This window comes from Molothrus aeneus, chromosome 3, assembly GCF_037042795.1.
Source record: "Molothrus aeneus isolate 106 chromosome 3, BPBGC_Maene_1.0, whole genome shotgun sequence".
Lineage (NCBI taxonomy): Eukaryota > Metazoa > Chordata > Aves > Passeriformes > Icteridae > Molothrus > Molothrus aeneus.
The window spans coordinates 29,779,748-29,799,462 of NC_089648.1; the positions used below are offsets into that span (position 1 = coordinate 29,779,748).

Genomic DNA, 19,715 nt, shown 5'->3' on the forward strand with positions numbered 1-19,715 from the left:
AACAAAGGTGAGACACAGAAAGAGGAGCCCACAGCAAAACAAGCTGAGAGCAAAACAGCTCTTAGCCAGACAAGTCTGAAGATAAGGACTCACTGAATGTGTGGGAGGAAACCCAGTGGATAGAATCCCACAGCTGAGGAATGAAAAAGGGGTAAGATGAATTTTTCCATAGCCTGCCATCTCCTGGGCTCAGCAGGGCCATGTCTACCATGGCTACCCCAAGGTGACTGCAGGACTGCAGGAGGCCATCTGCCACTGGCACTCCTAGGGTGCTGGGATGTACAGTGGAGATGATTCCCCCTTCATTGTTTCATGTTGCTGGCTACAGGACTGAGCTCAGAGCTGGCAGACCCAGGAAGGAGTCAGGCCAGGAGCAACATAAGAGAGCTGAGCATGGAGAAACCTGCAGTGAGGGTCTGGAGGAGAAGGATGGGGACAGCTTACATTCTGTTTGAGAGGTCCTCAGAACAGTCCTGCTGTGAGGGGCAAGGCAGAAGGGGCTTGGAGGGCTCAGCTCAACCACTCTCCCACCCCAAAGGCCATCCTGTACTTTAGGAAAGGAACTCCTTTCCCCAAGGAGAATCTGAGCCCTCACTCTCTTGTCCCCAAAACAGGGATGCTTCTAGAAGAGCAGGAAAAGCCAGCAGCCAACCAGCAGTGAGAGCACCTGCCTGCAGCAACCCCCTGCCCACTGCCACCTGGCCACCTCCTGCACCCCACAGCACCTCCACCTCCCAGGAGAGAGGCTGTCCTTCCAGCTCTGGCTCCTTCCTCTATGGAGCCAGATTCAAAGGTGCAGCACTGGCAGGACCCTCAGCAGGCAAGAGCTGCCCAAACCCAGTGGGAGCTGCTGAGCTGCTGCCCCCCAAGAAGGTGGGAGAGCATCCCCAGGGCTGGGCAAAGTGAACCTTGCCATTGTACCTGGAGAGCCCAGCAGAAAGCTGCAAGTCCTGTTTGGGGTACTGGCCCAGGGGCAGAGATCATTTTGGCCCCCATCAGCTCCCCTCAGTTTTTTGGAGGCTGGTCTGGGCTGCACAGCTGTTTCCAATTTAGTGGAGGACAGAGAAATGAAACCAAAGCCAGAACAACACAATCTTCCCTTGGTGTCGCCACCTCCCCAGCTTCCAAAATTCAGAGAGGAAATTCCTCCCCACTGAGCAGCAGCCCCCTTGGCAGAGGATGGGACAGACATGCAGGAGCCAACCACCACTGGCCTGTGGTGAGTCGAGGCTGGCTCTGTCCTCTGCATGTCCCAGTGGCCAGGACAGAAATACATGGGCTATTTTGGGTCCCCACAGACCAAAGGGGCCTTTTGCTTGCAGGCCAGCTCAGACTAGGGGCCCTGGCTGACCGCTGCTTTTGGCATTAAATGTCTCAGTCCTACTGAGAAAGGAGATGGTGAGCACAGAAGAAGGTTTTGGGACTTGTCAGGGTCCTGTGCAGTCTGTCTGTCAGCCACCTGTCCTGCCAAGATCCTGCTCACTGCCCAGACAGCCACAGCATCTTACAAATCCCAAAGTGGCTTCAGATGCTAAATGCAGCTATTTCACAGTGGCTCTACTCCAAGAGACAGGGAGTATCTATCATGCCCTCACCTCAAAAACCCACTGTGTGCTAGCCTAGGGGCACCCTACAATCCCCAGAAACAAAAGAAAGGAGAAGGGATGGATGCCCTGTGTGGGTCTGCTTGTGCCAAATGCACTCACTTCCAAAGCTGCAGCCATTTCCAAAGAGTGGAAGTCCACAAGTCCCAGGAGCTGAAGGGACTCGAGGAGCCACACACACCTGCACGTTTTCCAGCAGGGAAGATGCTGCCTGCTGACAGCTGGGTTTTCATACCCCTGTTCTGTGGCAGACACAGCAGAGCTGTGAGTGCAACACACAATCTGTGGAGTGAGGAGTGGAAAGCCAAGGAGGCAGCGATGTGGTGGGAGCAAAGGAGTTGGAGCAAACACCCAGGGCAGAAGCACCATCTCTGGCACCCTCTTCCCTGAATAACTCAGCTTCCCCAAACAGCCTGGCAGGATTGAGGTCTCACATGAGGAGCCAAAGCAAGACTTGAGGCAGACACCTCCTTTGGAGCAAATAAGTCAGAGCCCAAACCTCCCACCCTTGGCACTGGCCTTGGCTAAACAGCGGCAAACAGGAAAATCTTTATGCAAGTAGGATCAGGCGGGGAGAGCAAACAGGAGGTGGGGACCGCTGTGTCTGCCCAAATGCCAGCAAAACAGAATCTCACACACAACCAACAATAATAAGCCCAGCCACAAGCTGGGAAAGAGCAAGTCACATCCTCTCCAAATCCCAGCCTGTGCTGCTACGTCAGTGCAAACAGCCACTGCCCAGTGTGCCACAGCCATTGTATCATAGCCTGTCTGGCACCCTGAGCATCCTCAGGATGTCTCAGGGAAGCACGAAAAACTCTGGGTGAGAGCCACTGAGTGCTCTGCTCTTGTGGAAATGTCACTTTGCAGCCACTGGCTCTGGCTGGCAGGCTCCAGAAGCCTCTGAGCCTCCCCAGATTAATGTGGGGAGCAGAGGAGATGAAGGCAGCTCTGGACACCCTGCTGGGAGACCCAAGATTCCAGCAGCCTCCATTGAGGTGAGATGGCCATCTGGCAAGGTGTCTTGGTTTGCCTGGGTGGATGCTGATGTACCTCCACAGTGGTGCCAGGTGATAGGGAGCCCAGGGCCCGAGCCTTGCTGGAGCAGTCCCTCTGACACACTGCATCCCCTTCACAGCCACAGGGAAGGAAGGGAGGCACAGCAGACTTGTGTGTTGAGTATCAATTGCCAGGCTATTTACTGATGCCGGGTTTTGTTTCTGGTCAAAGGCTCCACTTTTGGAGCAAGCCCAGCTGCAGAGCCCAGGCAAGGGGAGTGCAGTGCTCTTCAGCACCTTCGTCACACCCCCGCAAGGCATGGATTCGGATTCTGACCCACATCACATGGGCACCCCGCAGCTGCTGCCTCCAGCCCTATTCAGAAACATGCTGGCAGATCAGTATCTTGACGTGGTTCACCACACAAACATGCCAGCCTTGTGTGTGTTGCCATGAGAAGAGGGTGTGAAGATGGGAAGAAGAAGCTGCAGGGTAGGGTGGATCACTCCACAATAGCTTGGCTGTGTTGCCGTTGGTCTGCGTCCTCCTGTGGCTAATGGATAACATTCCTGCTCTTGCCAGGATGCCATGAAGACCCACCCAACCCTGCCATCCCCAGCCCCAGCCCAACACCTACAAACCCTGATGGGATGAAAGCACCATGCACTGTGTGCGTCCTGCAGCAGTGGGCTCCCTGTGGGGGCTGAAGTCCAGTCCAGAGCAAATACCATCAGGTAAATGAGGGTACAGCACTAAGGGAGGATAAAAAAGGGCAATTGCCTCCACCTTGGTCCTGAGGCCAGGAAATTATACTGCCTGTCACAGGCAGAGCAGGCAAGATAGTTAAGGCTAGCATCTCCTTCAACCCTGAGCCTTGGGCAGGACTGAGAAGCCAGATCTGCCACCAGTCCCTCCTTCCTCCCTGGCTGTTCTCCAGGAGTCATCCCCAAGCTTCAAACAGGGGACTTTCTCTCATGAGGGTTTACCATGCACAAAAACTCTAGTGAAACTCCAAAGTGCTCACGGGCTCGAGCCAGGTGAACAGGGCCCCAGCCACAGGTGTAACTGTGTCCATGGCTGGAGGTGCTGGGCAAAATGAACCAGGCAGGGATGAGGACCATGTTTGGAGCCACAGCTTGGGCAGCAGAGGAGATGCCAAGCAGGGCAACCCAGGCAGAACACCCTTTCCCCAGCAGCTTTGCAGGAGGCTGGTGCCACTTCAGTGTCAGTCCGGGGCCACAGATACACATTCAGGTGGATGGCTTGCCCTTGGCACAGCACAGCTGATGACACAGTCCTGCTGCCGTGACTGAGCCTCAGTAGGAGGCCAGAGCAGGCTGGCCCAACCCTCCAGTCCCACTGCTGCTGCCCACCCAGTCACGTCCCTCCGAGCCCTGCTCTTCACCTCCAGCCCCTGCCTGCCTCCTCCCTCTGCAGCTTCCTGGTCTGCTCACTCCAGGAATTTCCAGCTGGAAATTTCACAGCAAGGTGCCTTCCTATCAGACTAGTCCTAAAGGAAATGAACTAAAGCAAGTCTCACTGGCAGTTGTGTGATGGGAAGAAGCAAGCGGGCTCTGCGGAAATCTGCCTGACTTCCTGCTGACAGTTTCTGCATGAGCCACCAGGCAGGCAATTGGCCTCTGCTCCCTTTTGGCCCCAAGGAAAGTCAGTCTGCTGGAGATGAAGCCTGACTGTGCTCTCCCACGGCTTAACCAAGAGGCTGAAAGAGAGCCTTGAGCACTGCACCCAGAATGCCAGGCCCACCAATTTGTGTCACAGCTAGTGCATAACAGCCACACACACAGAGCTTTGAGCTTGCCCTTTCTTGGGGAATGGCAAAACCAGGAAAAATCCCGCTCCAAGCCAGAGCAGGACCAAAAGTCACAACAGGGACATTTTTCAGACCATTGCCATCAGCAACGAAATTACAAAGAACGTATTAGTGTTATTCCTACGCAACAGCTTCCCTTGTATTACGGGAACAACAATCCTCAGATGCATTCCTCATGCAGCATCACAGCTCCTCTCTCACACAGGGACCCCAGAACCCATGTACAGCCTCCCCCCACCCCCCAGCTAGGTCCACAGAATCTGGAGTGGAAGATGGGGTATGCAGCCTCTGCTGGGGAACTGAGTCCCTCCAGACCACACCTCCTGCTGTAACCAAACCCATCCAAGCTCTGCCCCTACTCTGCATACTTCTTTCTCCATCCCACATCTTACACACTCTTAACCTAAGAAGCAATCAGTCTTTATAGCACTGCTTAATCAAAGATAGCTGTGTGGTGAGTAAAACTCTGACTCCTGCCCAGCTGCAAATGCCTGTAGCTCATTTTGCATAGTGCTTTGGGCCTCGGTTTGTTGGCAGCTGAGAACAAGTTAGCATGGAGATGAGACTCTGAGAGCCGGCAGTCCTGCAGCCCCCTGGGCTGGCAGGGGTCTCAGGACAGAGCTCAGTGTTGGGAAGGCTCACGAAGGTAAGTGAGGTTTGCACTGTGGGGTCAGTACAGAGATGGCAAGGAGCGCAAACAGAATTCCCTGGATGAGAGCGGGCGTTGGCAGCTTCCATAACACTCGCCAAGGGCCTGGATGTTGTACTGAACAAAAACAACCAAGATCTACATGTGTCCCATGGAAAACACCTGAAGCTGCTTGCTGGCTTCCTAAAGCACCCGGCTGGTGCTTTCCCATTTGGATGGGGCACACAGGTGGTTCTGGGCTCCCTCTTTCCCAATGGGCTGGCCCCTGGGCTGTGCCTCTGCCAGGAGGACTGGGAATGAAGCTGGGCAGTGAAGAAGGTGTAGCACGGGAGTGGGGGAACGCGTGCCTTGTCCTCCGCACCCTGGCTTACCCCCATACCACAACAAAGAATAAGACAGGTCAGGCCAGGGCAACAACAAAGCCTATGGCTCATCTTCAGAGAGGAAGAGGCTCATTAACACCTCCCAGCCCAAGATAATGAGAGCAGCGATGCCATGCTGGGGAATTGATGCCAGTAGTTAATTATGCAGCTTGGTGAGGAATGGAGAAGAGGGACAACTGCAGGACGGAGGTACCATACTGTCTTGTGTGCTGGTGCCACATCTGCTGATTTAAGCTGAAGTGAATTTCTTCAGCCTCCTCACTCCAGGTATCTGGTACAGCCTCTACCTCTTGTCTGCACTAGTTGTGGAGGGACGAGTCATCCTGCAAAGCATCTTTTGGGGCTGATGTTACAGCCCTTGGTGCTGAGAAGAAAGTGCCTTTGCTCTTTGAAAAGCTTTTTGGTGAGCCAAGAGCAAGCCTACTTCTTCTCTTTTCCAGGAGCAAAAAACAATGGCGAGAGCAGGAGTGCTTTGGGGGGGCATATGTGTGGTGTCAGCACTGGACTGACACCATCAATGGCCCATGAGCTGCACAAAGACAACCAGTGAAGCCAAGGGAAAAGCATCCCTGCACAGTCACATCCTGAAACAGCTTTGTAGAGAAGGCAGGCTCGAGGGAGCCTGAGGCTGTCCAGCAGCTTGCAGGTGCTGGTGAGTGGGAGCAATGTCACCAAGCCGGGGTGCAGTGCTTGGGGGGAGTGGGATTTCCCATGTCGGCACTCACAGAAGTCCCTCAACTGTGTCTGCTCACAACAGGCAACTGAGGGGCCGTTGGGTTGTTTTCTGTTTCAGAGCAGTCGGGAAGTGCATCCAGCTGTGGCCAACAGCTGCACAAATTCCTCCTGCAGCCCCTAGCCCTGGGATCAAGGACACAGGCTTTACTTGTCTGCGATCCCACAGCTCAAGGGCTTAGCTGCTGCTGCCTTCCCACACAGTCTGCAATTCCACAGCCCATTCCCGAGAGGCAGATGGGAGCGCTGGTGAGTACAGGCAGGGACTGTTGGTCTGGCACTATTAACATCTAGCAGGGGTGTGAGCCTCAGATTTAACTACAGAGGTGAGGAGGAGGACAGCACAAAAGGCTCCACAAGAGCTCTTGGCACTTCTGACTGGACCCGCTCTCCATTAACGCTGACGGTTTACTCAGGAATGGAAAGAAACACTCACTGAAATCACCCCGCAGCCAACAGGCAAGATTTTCTTGAGCAGGACGTGGGGCAACCTCGACCCAGCAGTTTTTCTGCCAGCCAAGGGGCTCTGCCCCACTTCTCGCACAGCAGCACATGGCACCCTGCCCACGCACCTGCCAGCGGGTCTCCCCACACCCGCAGCTGAGGCAGGCTGGCAGACACTGCCGTGCACACTCACCACCCGGCAGGGATGTGCACCTCTGCAGCCGCAGGACCGCGGCACAATCCCCTCGGTGCAGTCCTGCATCCCAGGTACCAGAGCATCACTGCGCTCCGCATCCCTAGAGCCAGGTGCCGGCCGCTCCGCTCCGCTCCGCATCCCCAAAACGACATGCTCTCCCCGCGGCAGTGACTGTGAGAGGGGATTTGTAGTTGCCGTGCAAGGTAGCAAGGAAGGACCCCCCCCCCCCCCCCCCCGCCAAAAGCACATCTATGCATCACACACCCCCCGCCCGGTCCCCCAAGCCGCGACTCGCACGCCGCCTCTCCGCACGCCGTGGCACCGAATCCTGCGCTCGGGGAATCCCCCGGGTCCCTCTGAAGGCTTCCCCACGCATCCGGCAGCTCTGAAACGCTGCCAGGAGCCTCGGAGGGAGCCGGGGTGGCCAAAAGCCCGGCGACTTTGAGCCAGTACCTGGAACTGGAGCGCGCACCGCTGCCTGCCTGTTTTCTTCTGTCCCCGGTGCGGATGGAAACCCGCCGCCTCCGAACCGCGCTCCAAACTCCGCCTTCAGTGCCACGCGGTTCCCGCGTGGGAGAGGCGGCGGGTTTTCCCGCTTCCCGCCCGCTCCCCGTTCCCTCGCCCCCGGGAGAAGAGGGCTGAGAGGAGCCGCTCTCCCTCAGCGCACCTCGGGGCGAACCCACCTGCGCCGCGCTCCCCGCGCCGCCCGGCGCTCCGCCGCCGTCCCCGGAGCCCGTCCCGCCCGTCCCAGGCTCCCCCCATTTCCGCACCTACCATCCCCACCCCCTGCACTGGCGGGAAACCCTCCGGGCCGCGGCCGCTGCTGCTCGGGGGAAGGAGCGCAAAGCAAGCGCCCTCTAACTCCCGAGCCGCACCCAGCACCGGGCTTCTCCTAATGTCCGTGCATTAGTAGATATTACAGCTCTAAAGGGAGCCATGCATTAAATTATGGCTCTAAATGGAGTGCGAACTGGCCTCTAGTTCCTCACTTGTACCCCATGCTGCGTTCTAATTCAAACAAAAACACTCTGCTGGCAGTCACCTCATAAGGGTGTGATATATATAGATATATATCACATATATATAGCTATACATATATATATATACAAACATATATGTATGTATATATGTACACACAAATATACATATGCATGTTTATACACACACACACACAGAGTCATATATATATATATATGTGCAAAGGCACCTTATTTTTGGCACCAAGGGCTGTAACATCAGCCTCAGAAGATGCCTTGCACACATGTGTATATATGTGTGTGTATAAATATATATTATAAATATATATAAAATGAATTTCTTGAGTTAGTGATCTAGAGGATGTCATCCCTGCCCATGGCAGGGGGATTGGAACTTAATGGTCCTCAAGGCCCCTTTCAACCCAAGCCATTTACGATTCTGTAAGTCACAGAAAGGATTGAAGACAGCTTTTTGCACTGTGTATTCCTGGTGGTGCTACCCAGGATGGCAGGCAATGTGCAGAGCCCTGTGCACCTTAGCAATCCCCTGTATTTGGAGGATATAAGTACTGTGTGTATTCAGTATCCAAAGGGCAGGCACAAACTCTAAGGTTAGTTTCTTATGGCTGCTGCCTCCTGGTTTCTATCTCTCTGGAACTGATATCTACTCTGCTGTGATCACAACATGTTACTCAGCTGAAGTGCAAACGTGGAGGATTCCCCAGGTACTTTGTCCCCCAGCAGAGGGGAGTGCACCTGAATTTAACCTTATATCCGTGCAGTTAAACAGTGACAGAAATAGTTTTTTTATGTAGCTGGGTGTTTAAAGGAAAACCAGGCCCTCCTGGCTCTCTCCATTCTCTGTGCTCTGCAGGCACAGGCAGTGGCACCAGAAAGTCCCTGAAGCAGCTTTGACTATTAAAACATTTGTTCCATTAATAAACACCCTCAGAAAATTCTCTGCAGATGGTGATCAGTTTGGGTTAGAAATTAAAACCAGAAGTTAAAACACCCCCAAAAGCTCTGGCAGATTCTTGTTCTCACGCTCTCTCAGCAAGATGATCCCTAACACACATCTTCCTGCAAAATCCAAGCACCAAGCTTGTATTTTAAGACAGACCTACAAAACATTACCACATAAGCAAAAAGTCATCAAAGCCCAAGAAAAAGGCAGTGGTAACAGGGCTGAGACAGCTACCGGTGCTTTCTGATCTGCAACAGTGACACTGTGAGTATCACCCTGAGGAAAGACCTCTCCACTGATCTGCTCAGAGGCAGCCTCTGCAGCTGGATCTCTCCCTCTGCACTGGCCATGGATATTTGTCATGGTTATGGGCTTCTAGGGGCAGGTAGTAGGGCACCCTAACAGCATGAGGAGAGCGGCAGACAATGCTGCCAGATAGTACAACAGGAGGCTCTTTTCTTAAATTTAAGATCCATATCAGATCAAATTAAATTTAAAAGCTCTCATCTCCAATTAAAGCTCCCAGCCTGCATCTCCCAGGCAATGACAGATCCAAGCCTTGGGCCTGCCTTTCCTCAGCCCCCTTTCTGTAAGCCATTCTGATCTGGAAAGTCTTCTGGGTAAGCTGCAACAGAGACAAGACCTCTCTTCTCCCCATCTTGCCTCATCTTTTCTCTCCTCTCCTATCTCCCCTCTTCTCTGCAAAATCCAAACAAAACATAAAAGCAAGGTTGCCCACTTGGGATGTCTTATGTCACCTCCTCTCTAGCTTTGAGATGTGCCATTTTGTCACCCACAGAGCCCCACAAGCCCCCTTAGTAATCCCTGGAACATGAATGCTACAGCAGCTTGGGCACCGTGTTTCTCCTTGTGATATCCACGCTTGCTGTTCAGCAGCATGAGCTAACATTTGAGCATCTCTGCAGTTTTGTTTTTCTTTATAAGCTCCAACTTTAGTACAGACTAAAAGCTGTGAGAACCAATTCCCCCAGGAACTTAAGCCCAGGGTCCAGACAGGCGCTGCTCAGCCAAACTGACACTTGTGCTTTCAGAAGCCAGGACAAGGCTCTCAGCCTCAACCATTATAACCTCAGACCCCATTGGGAGGAGAAACACCACAAAATTTACCTTTGAGTGGATATTCCAGGAAGTTTCTCCTTCAGGACAGGGTGGGTGTAGCCGCTGCCTCACCCCGGGCTTTCAGCAGCAGGGCTGTAGCACTTACCAGCACCAAAGCACAGGATTAAATGTTCTCTAATTTGCAGCTCTGGTCCTGTGTGCACAGCCACTCCCCAATCACCGGAATCAAACCTCTCTCCATAGAGACGCTCTCACTGGAGATGGGGGATGAAATCCATTAGCGCTGAGCAGTGTCCCAGCCGCTGGTGACCGCAGGCAGACAGGAGGCCAGCAGACAGACAGACAGACCCCAAGGGAGGCACGGACAGGGGTGGCTTCCAGCTCCTAAGTACAGCACTGGCTGCTGGCTGCTGCCCTGCACAGACCTGTGCCCCCACCCATCACCAGCCTGCAGGACAGGGTATAACAATGTCTTCTCTTGTGCAGGCAGAACACCTGGAGCGAGCAAGACACCGTGGGGTGAAGCAGGCTAAGTCTGGGAGAGAACGTGTCCTTTATAGTCCAGCCCTGGCTGCTGCAGGACAGGAGACATTTTGCTCAAAGTTCTCTTCTCTGTAGAGGCACTTTAGCCCCTCAGGGAGCTCAGCTGCTCCCAAGAGCGATGCAAGTCCTTGGGTTGTGTAATGTCAATAGCAGCATGCATTTTCAGAGGGGTGACACCTCCTCTGTGGTACATGGGAAGGTAACAAATTGCACAGCCAATAACAACTCATTTATTGCCCCAAAAACATGAGCTCTTGCTACAGGGCCAAGTGGCCTTGCTTCATCTTGGCAAAGGTGTTGCATTTGAAGAACTCTCTGCTCCCTAGTGGCTCTCATGTTATCATCTTCACCTCTGTGTGTACAATAACAAACCTCCTAGAAACAGCAAACAGCTACGAAAATAGTCTCTTCTCCAAACTGGAAACAGCTGTGCTTTGCCCAGCACTGGTACTGGGCCCACTCCTGTATGACCCACAGAGCTGGGTGTTTCTCCCCTGTGTAATTCGGGCAAGGAGAAAAAGCAGCCTCAAGTGGGGCCCGGGGGCTCGCTGTGTTCCCACCCTCTCCATCCCCAAAGCAGCAGCTCAGTGCTAGAACACGCTGCTGCTGTTGGCAGATTGCTACTCTCCCCAGAGCAAAGGGAGAAAGCAAAGGAGGAAGGCAGCCAGCAAAGCCTCTCCCTCACATAAATAAGGCTGGGAGTCCCATGGACATGCTGGTGGGGCTGAAGCTGCTCAGCCCTTTGAGTTTTCTTTCTGAAAACTCAAACATGCACTGCAGGCATTGAGATGCCATCACCTGGAGCCCAGTTTGCTCACAGCTAGTCTGCTCACAGCTAGTTTGTGACAGGCAGAACAAACAGGCAAAATGCTCTCCCTTCAGTGACGCTTGCTGCCAAACCTTTCACAAAAGCTGCTTTTTTTCCCCCCTTCTCCTTTGTAGCAATTCCCTGCTTTAACTAAAGCTGTGAAATCCAAAAAGGGGAAAACAAACAAACAGCTGGTTTGGAAAGCAAGAGCAAAAAGGGAGATTTATTCCAGGCAGTGGATATTGCATCATAAGAGCTAAAGGAATATTTTTAGTGCCTCTTGGGCAATATTAGAGTTTTAGGGCCTGAGGAGCTAGGCAGTATTTGCAGGCACTTAATGTTTCCAGAATCCTTTACACTTGGCACCCACGTCCACCGTTTTCCTTGGAGATTTGCAAGCACTTTGCAACCATACATTAATTAACCCACCAGCCCTCCTCTGCAATGAAATTTCCCTTTCCCTGTAATGTGCCTGTGCTAGGGACAGGGTAAACTGAGGCACGGCAAGGCCATCAGCCAGCAGCAGAGCTGAGGCCAGGGGGCTGCATGCCATCCAGCTCTCCCTTCCATTGCAAAAGCACCCTTCCCTTTGTGAGCATGACCCGCACTGACTGCGTTTCCCTTCATTGGATGGGAATTGGACGCTGCCTGCCCCATTCCAGAGGAAGGCACGGGCAGGTCAGCTCATAGAGCCTCTGCGCTGGCCCTCGGTGCCACAGAGCAGAGAAACAGAGAGCCAGTATGTCTGAAAGGCAGAGCAGGCAGGCAGGAGTGGAATGGCAAACAGATTAGCAGCTGTATCCAACTGCCTGGATGTGTGACAAGGCAGCTGTACTAGGAAAGGGGGAAAAGGGGCATTTTAATTAGTCACATGAAGGGAAACATAGAAGATGCTGAACCTCTGTCAAGTGTCAGCAGGTTATTAGTCTATTAGTTAATGAGGGCAAAAAAACCTACTACAGGCTCCTGGGAATCCAGTTATAACAAGACTGCAGTGATCATGGATGCTTTGATGGCCAACAAAGCATCTCAGCCTGTTGCTGAGGTCAGCGAACGGCTTGGGGACTGATCGTTTTAGTTTTGCTATTCCCTTGCTGGTCCTGGCTGGCCCTGGAGCAGGATCCTGGCTGAAGAGCTGCTGGCAGACTCTTTTTGGGGTGGGAGATCTCCAGTCATTGCTTGCAGGACTCCTGACGGTGATCTCTGGGCTCTTGGTGCCCTGCCCTGTATTTTGGGATGCGGCGGTAGGACAGAGGTCATGCTCACCTGTTGGCCTGAGCCTTGCTGGGACGAGCTGGGGAAGGAGCGGGCTGCGATACCCTCCTGAACTCTGCTTGTGGCACAGAGATCCAGCTGGCACATCACCGCTTGCAGGGAGCCACGCAGACCTCCAGCATCCTGTCGTCCCTCTGCTTCCTTGCACGGCTCGACCTGCAGGGATAAATTCAGGCAGCTGCCTGAGACTTCTTCACTAGTGGCCCGAGGGCAGCAGGACCTCGCTGCCAGCAGCAGAGCAGCCTTGGGTAAAACCCTGCAAGGAAAAGCAGGGGAGATGGAAGCCCTTGCTGCCCCTGCCACCTCCCCATGCTTAGCATCGCCCTTCACTGGTAGCACTGAGATGCAATGTGGTGACACAACTACCCCTGAAGCACTCACAGCCCTGGTGAGCAAATGGTTTGGAGACATGACAAGGAAGGGCCTCCACATGCCTCCAGCCCAGTGGCAGGGCCATGGGTGTTTTCCAGCTGGGCAAGCAGAAACAAATCCTATTGTCCACTGTTTGGACACAGCTCAGCAAGGGGCCCATGGTGCCTACAGGGCTCCTGGGACCTGGCATGCACAGTGGGGTCCAGTCAAGCTCCAGCCTCCTCTCAGGCTGCTGGAGGTGGGGGCAGCCTGCCCCAGTGGAACAGCAGCATCTTTGGGACACAGGACATCTCCCTGCTGTCAGGCTGGGGGACACAAGCATCTCTGCCCAAATCACTTCTGAGGGTCTCCCATCCTTACCATCTCCTGGGCACAATCCTTCCACAAGCAATCCCTCCCTCCTCCCTCCCCATCCCCATCCCTCTGCCTCCCTCCCTGCACTGCTGCTGCCCTCTCCTGAGCTCCAGCTGCCCATTTGCTTTCTCCTACAAGCATTAAGGGAGTAAATACTGGCTAATGGTACCAATTAGCAGCTGAGCTGCTGGGTGCTAGTTACTGAGTGACAGCTGTGCCGCCACGGGCCAAGGGTGAAGTGTTACCTCACTGCAGGCAGTCTCCACCTGCCAGGGCCCAAGCTGAGACTTGGATAAACTCAAGACACACAGTTCAGGCTCCCACTTGTACCAGAGGAGGCAGGGTTAACCCCTGGCTCAGCGGCAGGCCGGAACACCCTGTGGCTATCAGGGCACAGACCACTCCAAGCACCCTGTCATGGTGTCACTCCAGGTCTCCTTGGCTGAGGATGGAGCTGGTGCTGGCAGAGGGAGCCACTCTATAGCCAAGGTCATCTGGCCCATTGAAGCAGTGCCGGGGGCATATCCTCCTCCTTAACTGGCAGCACCAGTCTCCCACGATGGAGCACAGCCATTAAGAAAGAAATGGCTGGCACTCAGCCACACTTGTAAAACACCGCAGGGGAGTTGTGCGCTGCTGGGAATCAGGGAACCTGGTGAGAGGAAGAGGGGTGGCAGCTGCTGTGTGATCCCGTTCCCCCTTCGACAAAGTCCATCTACAGCCCAGTGGAGCTAGGTACCCAGTGACTCCCAGGGTCTCCGAGAACCATCTAACAGGCACAAGGCGGCTCTCTGTAGGATGGGTGAATGCCAGCTCTGGAGGATAACCTGAAGCAATGGCTCCCCATCAACCTCCCCAAGGCACCATGCTCAGCTCTCTAGGAATGCTGCTGCAGCCAGAGTCTGCCCACCCTGCATGGCAGGGCAGGGCACAGGTGCCTACCTGTTCTCCCAGCCAGCCTGCTCCCTGGGCAGTCTCTGTGGTCACTCCGTGGCACCACGGGGACCATGGCACACAGCCACCTGCAGAGATGAGGGCTCCAAACATAGGTCCAGGAGCTCTCCCAGTCGTGCCAGCCCTGGTCCGTTCCCGGCCCGACATTTGCTGGCTGGCGTGGAGGAATTCCGCTCTGTGCAAATGTCTGGCAGGGCTGACTAAATCCTGTCTGGAGACTAAGTCCATCCAGTCATGCTTTCCCCTTTGGGCAAATCAGCAGCGGAGCTGCGGCTGAATGCTCCTAAACATCCCCCAGGGAGGACTCCAGGAGGGCCCTTTCCCACAGTTCCCAACAGTACCAGCCGTTCATCATTTCTTCTCCTTGCCAGTCATGCTTCCGCGGGTTCCCAGGCTGAAACGAGGCCCCCAGGCCACCCAGTGGAGCACAACCATGGGACATCAAAAGAAGGCCAGGCCAAACCCATGACCAGCAGCCCAGCTGCCAGAGTACCGCTGGGACTGCCCTCCCCCCCTTCCTCAGCCCCTCTGCAAAGCTGAGTGTCCACCGGTGGGCAGAGGATGCTCTAGCACGGACCATGGAGGAGGGAACCCTCGGGGCGTCCTGCATCCCTCACACGAGAGGCTGGGGTACATGGCTGGGAGCCTGCAGTGCCCCGCGGCCATGCTGCCGGGGAGCGCGGCAGAGTTTCCCTGTCCCTGCGGGGAGGCACTGGCGTCGGGCCCCTTCCCATTCCCTCTGCAGAGCTTCCCCGTCCCGAGCGGCTCCGGGGGCCGCCCCGGCTCGGCGCTGAGCCCCCCAAACTCATCGGCGGGCGCGGGCCCGCGCTGCCGCCTGGCGGCGTGACCGGGAGGGCGCTCCGGGAGCACGGGGGGCGCACGGGGAGCGCACGGGGAGCGCACGGGGAGCGCACGGGGAGCGCACGGGGAGCGCACGGGGAAGGAATTAGTCGGGCGCGGGCTTAAGCGGCTCCGCGGAATGCGGGAGCCAGCGTGGGGAAGCAGCGTGGGGGGAGCGCAGCAGGGGCGAGCTGGTGGCTGGTGGGAGAGGGTCTGGCATTCCACGGTGGAGAGGCATCCCAAGCCACCCCTCGGGCAGGGCAGGCACGGCTCTGAGCACTAGGGTGAGCATCCTCATCCACCATGAGGATGAGGAGGCAATGAGCGGCAGCAGGGAGATGGGGGAATAAACGGCACTGGGAGCCAAGTGCACAAAGTGGGACAGGGCACCCCGAAGTGTGGGCTTGTTGTGTGTGCTGTGCTAACCCATGGAGGGACTGGGGATGAGTGGGAGCTGGGAAATCTGGGAGTAAGCAGACAAGTCTGAGGGCAGAAGCAGGAGCTTTTTGTTTGAAGGTGGTTTAAAGAAGCACAGTTTGCCTATAGGTAACAGACTGTGCAGAAGGGCAGGGATAGTGTTGGGAAGCAGATTTCAGGGCCAGGATGGATCACATGAGGACATAAGACTGTGACAGTCACCCTGAGCACGGTAGCTGTCCTGCAGGGCTGTGCTTGCTGCTCAGCTGCAGGCCTCAGAGGAAGGAGTTCTGGCTGGTCCCCTGCTGAGAACCCCAAATTCTGCAGGGATAGGATGGGAAAAGGCTTGAAGTGCACCTCCTCAGCATAGGTTACTTCTCAAAAGGCAGCTTGTCTGCTTCTCTCCTCGTTCCTGAGCTGTGAGACGTCCAGGAGCAGCCTTGTGCCAGGGACCCAAGTGTCTCAGGGACAAGAGGGGCTCCTTGCACTACCCTCCCAGGGTCTCGGGGCCTCAGGCTTTATTCTGTACATCCATCCTCAGTTGATAGGGACTCAGTCTCCAGGGAAACAGCCTGCTGTTCTAACACTGCTCCCCAGACTCAGTAAATCTCTTTTCTGGTAAGCCAGATGACAAAAGTCAGCCCGGACAATAGTGGTGGCTGGCTTCCCACAAAGATCCCTCTTCTGGGGAGGAGCTGCAGACATCACCAACCCCCTGTCTTTCTCCACTCTCCACACAGGATCTGCCATCTCCAGAGGATGCAAGCAGGTGGGAAAGTCTCTTCTGACTTTTGCTAGTGCTGTGTCCTGGGATGGTAAAATTGGGAAGCTTCACAGCAGAGCTGAGCTGCTATGCATTTCCCAGCGGTGCTGCTGCTGGCCCTGCTTTGCATCTGCAGTCACAGAGGTGCTGGGTTTCCTGCAAAAAAGCAGGCTTCTCAAGAAGGAAAATAGCTCCACAAACACCTAGCTTTCTGGAGAGCCCTGCAGGGTCTTGTTGCTGGTAATAGCTCAGGGCAGGGCTGCCTGCTCGGATGGAGGACAGGCTTCTCTGCCACTGCTGCTGGGTCTCTCCCATACTGCTGGTCCCAGAGACATCCAGCTTGCCTTCAGGGATGCTCTGGGCATTTTCTGGCAGGGAATACCAGGACTTCTTATATGTCTGTGCAGAAAACAGGGCAGCACAGCTGGTGCTCCTCCACCACATCCTCCATCACCTTCCCTGCACAAGCCTGAGGACCATTAATAAATTTCACTATCTCTTACCACCCAGCTATGCCAGCTTCCCTCACTCCCTACATTTTCTGACCCATTTCAGCCCCTACAGCACCTGCTCCTCCCTTCCCAGGGCAGCACCAGGACACTGAAGGGATAAGGACAAAAAGCAGCAGTGGGGACCCTGTTTTCTAACCTCTTGCTCTAAGACCTTTACAGGGGCAGCAGAGCAGTACCCTGACCTTGAGAGGCACCACTGATTTGGACTGATTTCGGTCAAGGGCCATGCTACAAACCCTGCTCTGTCTGTACCTTCACCTCTCTTCTGCCTGCATGCGAGGTCAGGCTCCTCCAAATAAGCCTTGGGCCATGCCTTGGACTCAGAATGCAGCCAGGACCTCTGCCCTGGGCCAAATCACACCGAGGGCAGCCAGGGAATGGCGCCTGGGGAGAAAGGACCTGCATGGGGAATGGTGCAAGGGGGCAGGGCAAGCTCCCAGCGGTCAGCCTACAAATAGAAAGGGTCATGGGACAGTGCCCAGCTACTGGGACAAAGGGCCTGCAAGAGGCCAATGGGGTTGTAGAAGTTGTTCTGGCAGGGAGGTGAGCGGTGGCACAGCCCCAGGAACCCCAGGAACGGGGAGGGCTCCCTAGAGGTGTTCCCTGTGGTGCAGGCACCCCCGAGGCCATTCAGGAACATGTGACTGACGGGGCAGGGAGGGAGCCAGCACTCGGAGAAAGCTGGGACTGACACAGGACGGTGACGGGGCCAGTAAGTGTTGGCCGTGCCAGTGGTCGGGTGACATCCCCGTGGGCAGGGTAACCAAACACCATCCCCAGCTGGCTGTTTCGGGGGATGGCGAAAGGGGAAGCGTTTCTTGCCCCGTGGTACAGCGTTCCCGGGACAGACTCCCCGGCCCCGCGGCGGTCCTGTAGAGGGAGGGGAAGGGAAGGCAGCAGCACCCAGCCCCGGCAGGAGCGGGGCCGAGCGCGCCGGGCTCGGAGCCCCGGTCGGACGGTCGGACAGTCGGACAGCCGGCCGCTCCGCACGGCCGCAGCACGGCCCCAGGGCTGCCCCGAGCCCGCCGCCGCCGCTGCCGGGGCCCCGCTCCGCCCCAGCACCCACCCGCACTCGAGGCAGCCGGGGCACCGCCGCGTCGCTTACACGTTTCCCCGGGGGCTGCCGGCTCCTTCCCGCGGCGCCGCCGCCTGCAGGGCACGGTCCGGTCCCGCAGCGCCCGGTGCCAGCGCTGCCGGCCGCGGCAGGCCGGGTCCTAGCGCTCCCCGCCCGCCAAGGGCACCGCGCGGGCGGGCCGGGACTGCCCTCGGCTCCGCGGCCGCCGGACTGCAGCCCCGTGCCCCCACCCCTCGCACCCCGCTTTGACCCCCCCAGCTGCATCGGCCGCACCTGAGACCGGGAGGCAGCTGGGGTGGCCCCGCTACCGCAGCTCCGGCACAGTAATGTCCAGTGCTCTGGCTTTTGGCCAGCGTCTCCCCTCTTCCTGAACAGACGGCTGGCCCTGCTGCCCTGGGAGGGGGGCATAGCCGTGCTGTCCTTTTGCCTAGGCAAGGAGGGCAGGGTGCCGGCAGGCAGCCCCTCCACTGCTGCTCCCCGCTTTCAGTCCCGCCTGCGCCGGGGTCAGGCTCCGAGCCCTCTTTGCAGCTCTGCGACTAGAAAGCTCCGGACCCGGCTTGGGGTCCCTCAGTGTGTGACAGCCGCAGAGCTCAGCACAGGCTCCCGGCTGCAGGGTGACCTTGAGCAGGACTGCCGAGCCGCCGAAACGGGGGACAAGACCTTGGCTCAGCAGAGGAGGCTGGAACCAGACCCTCTCTCCTTGGTGCCTGGCAGAACAAGGCACAGCAGGGACAGTGCTTTCTCTGGTCACCTCCCTGCCTGCACCCTGCCCTTACCTTGATAGCTCAGCTTTCCTGGTGCCAGGTGATGCTGCCTGCAGACTCCTCACTGCCTGGTGCCAAGCAGGGCTGGGATTTCCCACGGCAGCAGGACCAGGGTGCAGAGGCTTTGCCACCCTACAAGCTCTGCAGCCAGAGTGGGTTTTAGAGCCCTGGCGCTGGCTGGGGCTGGCTGAGCACGGCTTCCGCTGGCTCAGCAGGTGGAGGCTGCATGCACGGGCAGATTAGTGGGGGGGGGGGGGGGTGGGAAGAATTGGCTTCTGCCATAGGAACTCCAGGCAGGATTCGTCAGCGGGTTGCTGTGGGGCCAAGCGCCAGCACAGGGGAGGAGAGTGGGGAGGCTCTGGGTCGGCAGCAGCCTCGGGGGGACAATGAAGCCTGTACGGAGGGGATACTGAAAATGGTGCTGCAGGTGCCAGCATCGTCCCTGGGATGGTGCTATCTCTTGAGTGGCACATGTGACCCTGTGCTTCTGTGCTGGACTTGGGCCATGGTGGGACCCTTGCTGAGCTCCCATGGGTCAGCATCGAGCCTGGGGCCAGCAGGGGGGCCCTCAGTGAAGCACCCTGCACCCACTGCCCCTGTGCCGGGCCCCGCAGCTGCTCAGGAATGAACTGGCACCAGCCCACCAGCTGCTCTCCTGGTATGCGCAGCCGGAGACGGAATGCTGTGCTTTGACCTCCTCGCTGGTCTGGACAAGCCTGGCCCCTGCCCAGGGCATCTCCCCTCCCAGCCTTACTATCCTGCTTGTCTTTTCCCATTAAGGAAGTGCAGGCAGCTGAGCTTTGGTGCTGGAGGAAAACAGGTGTCAGAGCCAAGAGTGATGGAGCCAGGGAGGGGGGGGGGTGGTAAGACACAGGGGAAGCTCAGAAAGCACACCCCTGCCCACACCAGGGCATTCCCCACCCCTTGCTGGGAACCTGGAGGAAGTCCAGGCTGGTGACCCTGGTGTGCCCACCTCCACCTCACTGCCTGTCTCCAGCCCCAGGAGCACTGCAGGAGGGAGATGGGGTGGCAGGAGCATTTCTGCTCTCCCAGCCCTTGCTGCAGAGCTGGGCTGCAGCCAGCACTTCTATTTTAAGCCCCACAATGTGTTTGAGGAGGCGAGTGGTGTGCACAGCTGAGCCTCACGGCCTGACAGGGAGAGGCCCTGCTACCTACATC

General features: G+C 56.5%; 1 protein-coding gene across 3 annotated transcripts in view; it reads right to left on the reverse strand.

Moving 5' to 3' along the window:
* SLC29A1 (solute carrier family 29 member 1 (Augustine blood group)) overlaps positions 1-17,881 on the reverse strand; it is a 32,960-nt gene extending 15,079 nt beyond the window's left edge. Inside the window, exons 1-2 of one of the 3 annotated variants that reach the window (XM_066546566.1) lie at positions 17,803-17,881; positions 12,477-12,641 (exon numbers count right to left, since the gene is read on the reverse strand). The gene's annotated coding sequence lies outside the window, so the exon portion shown is untranslated. Of the gene's footprint in view, positions 1-7,291; positions 7,313-7,521; positions 7,548-12,476; positions 12,642-17,802 lie in introns of those variants that run through there. The other 2 variants (XM_066546567.1, XM_066546568.1) reach the window with 2 other exon arrangements.
* Between the last annotated feature and the right edge of the window lie 1,834 nt (positions 17,882-19,715).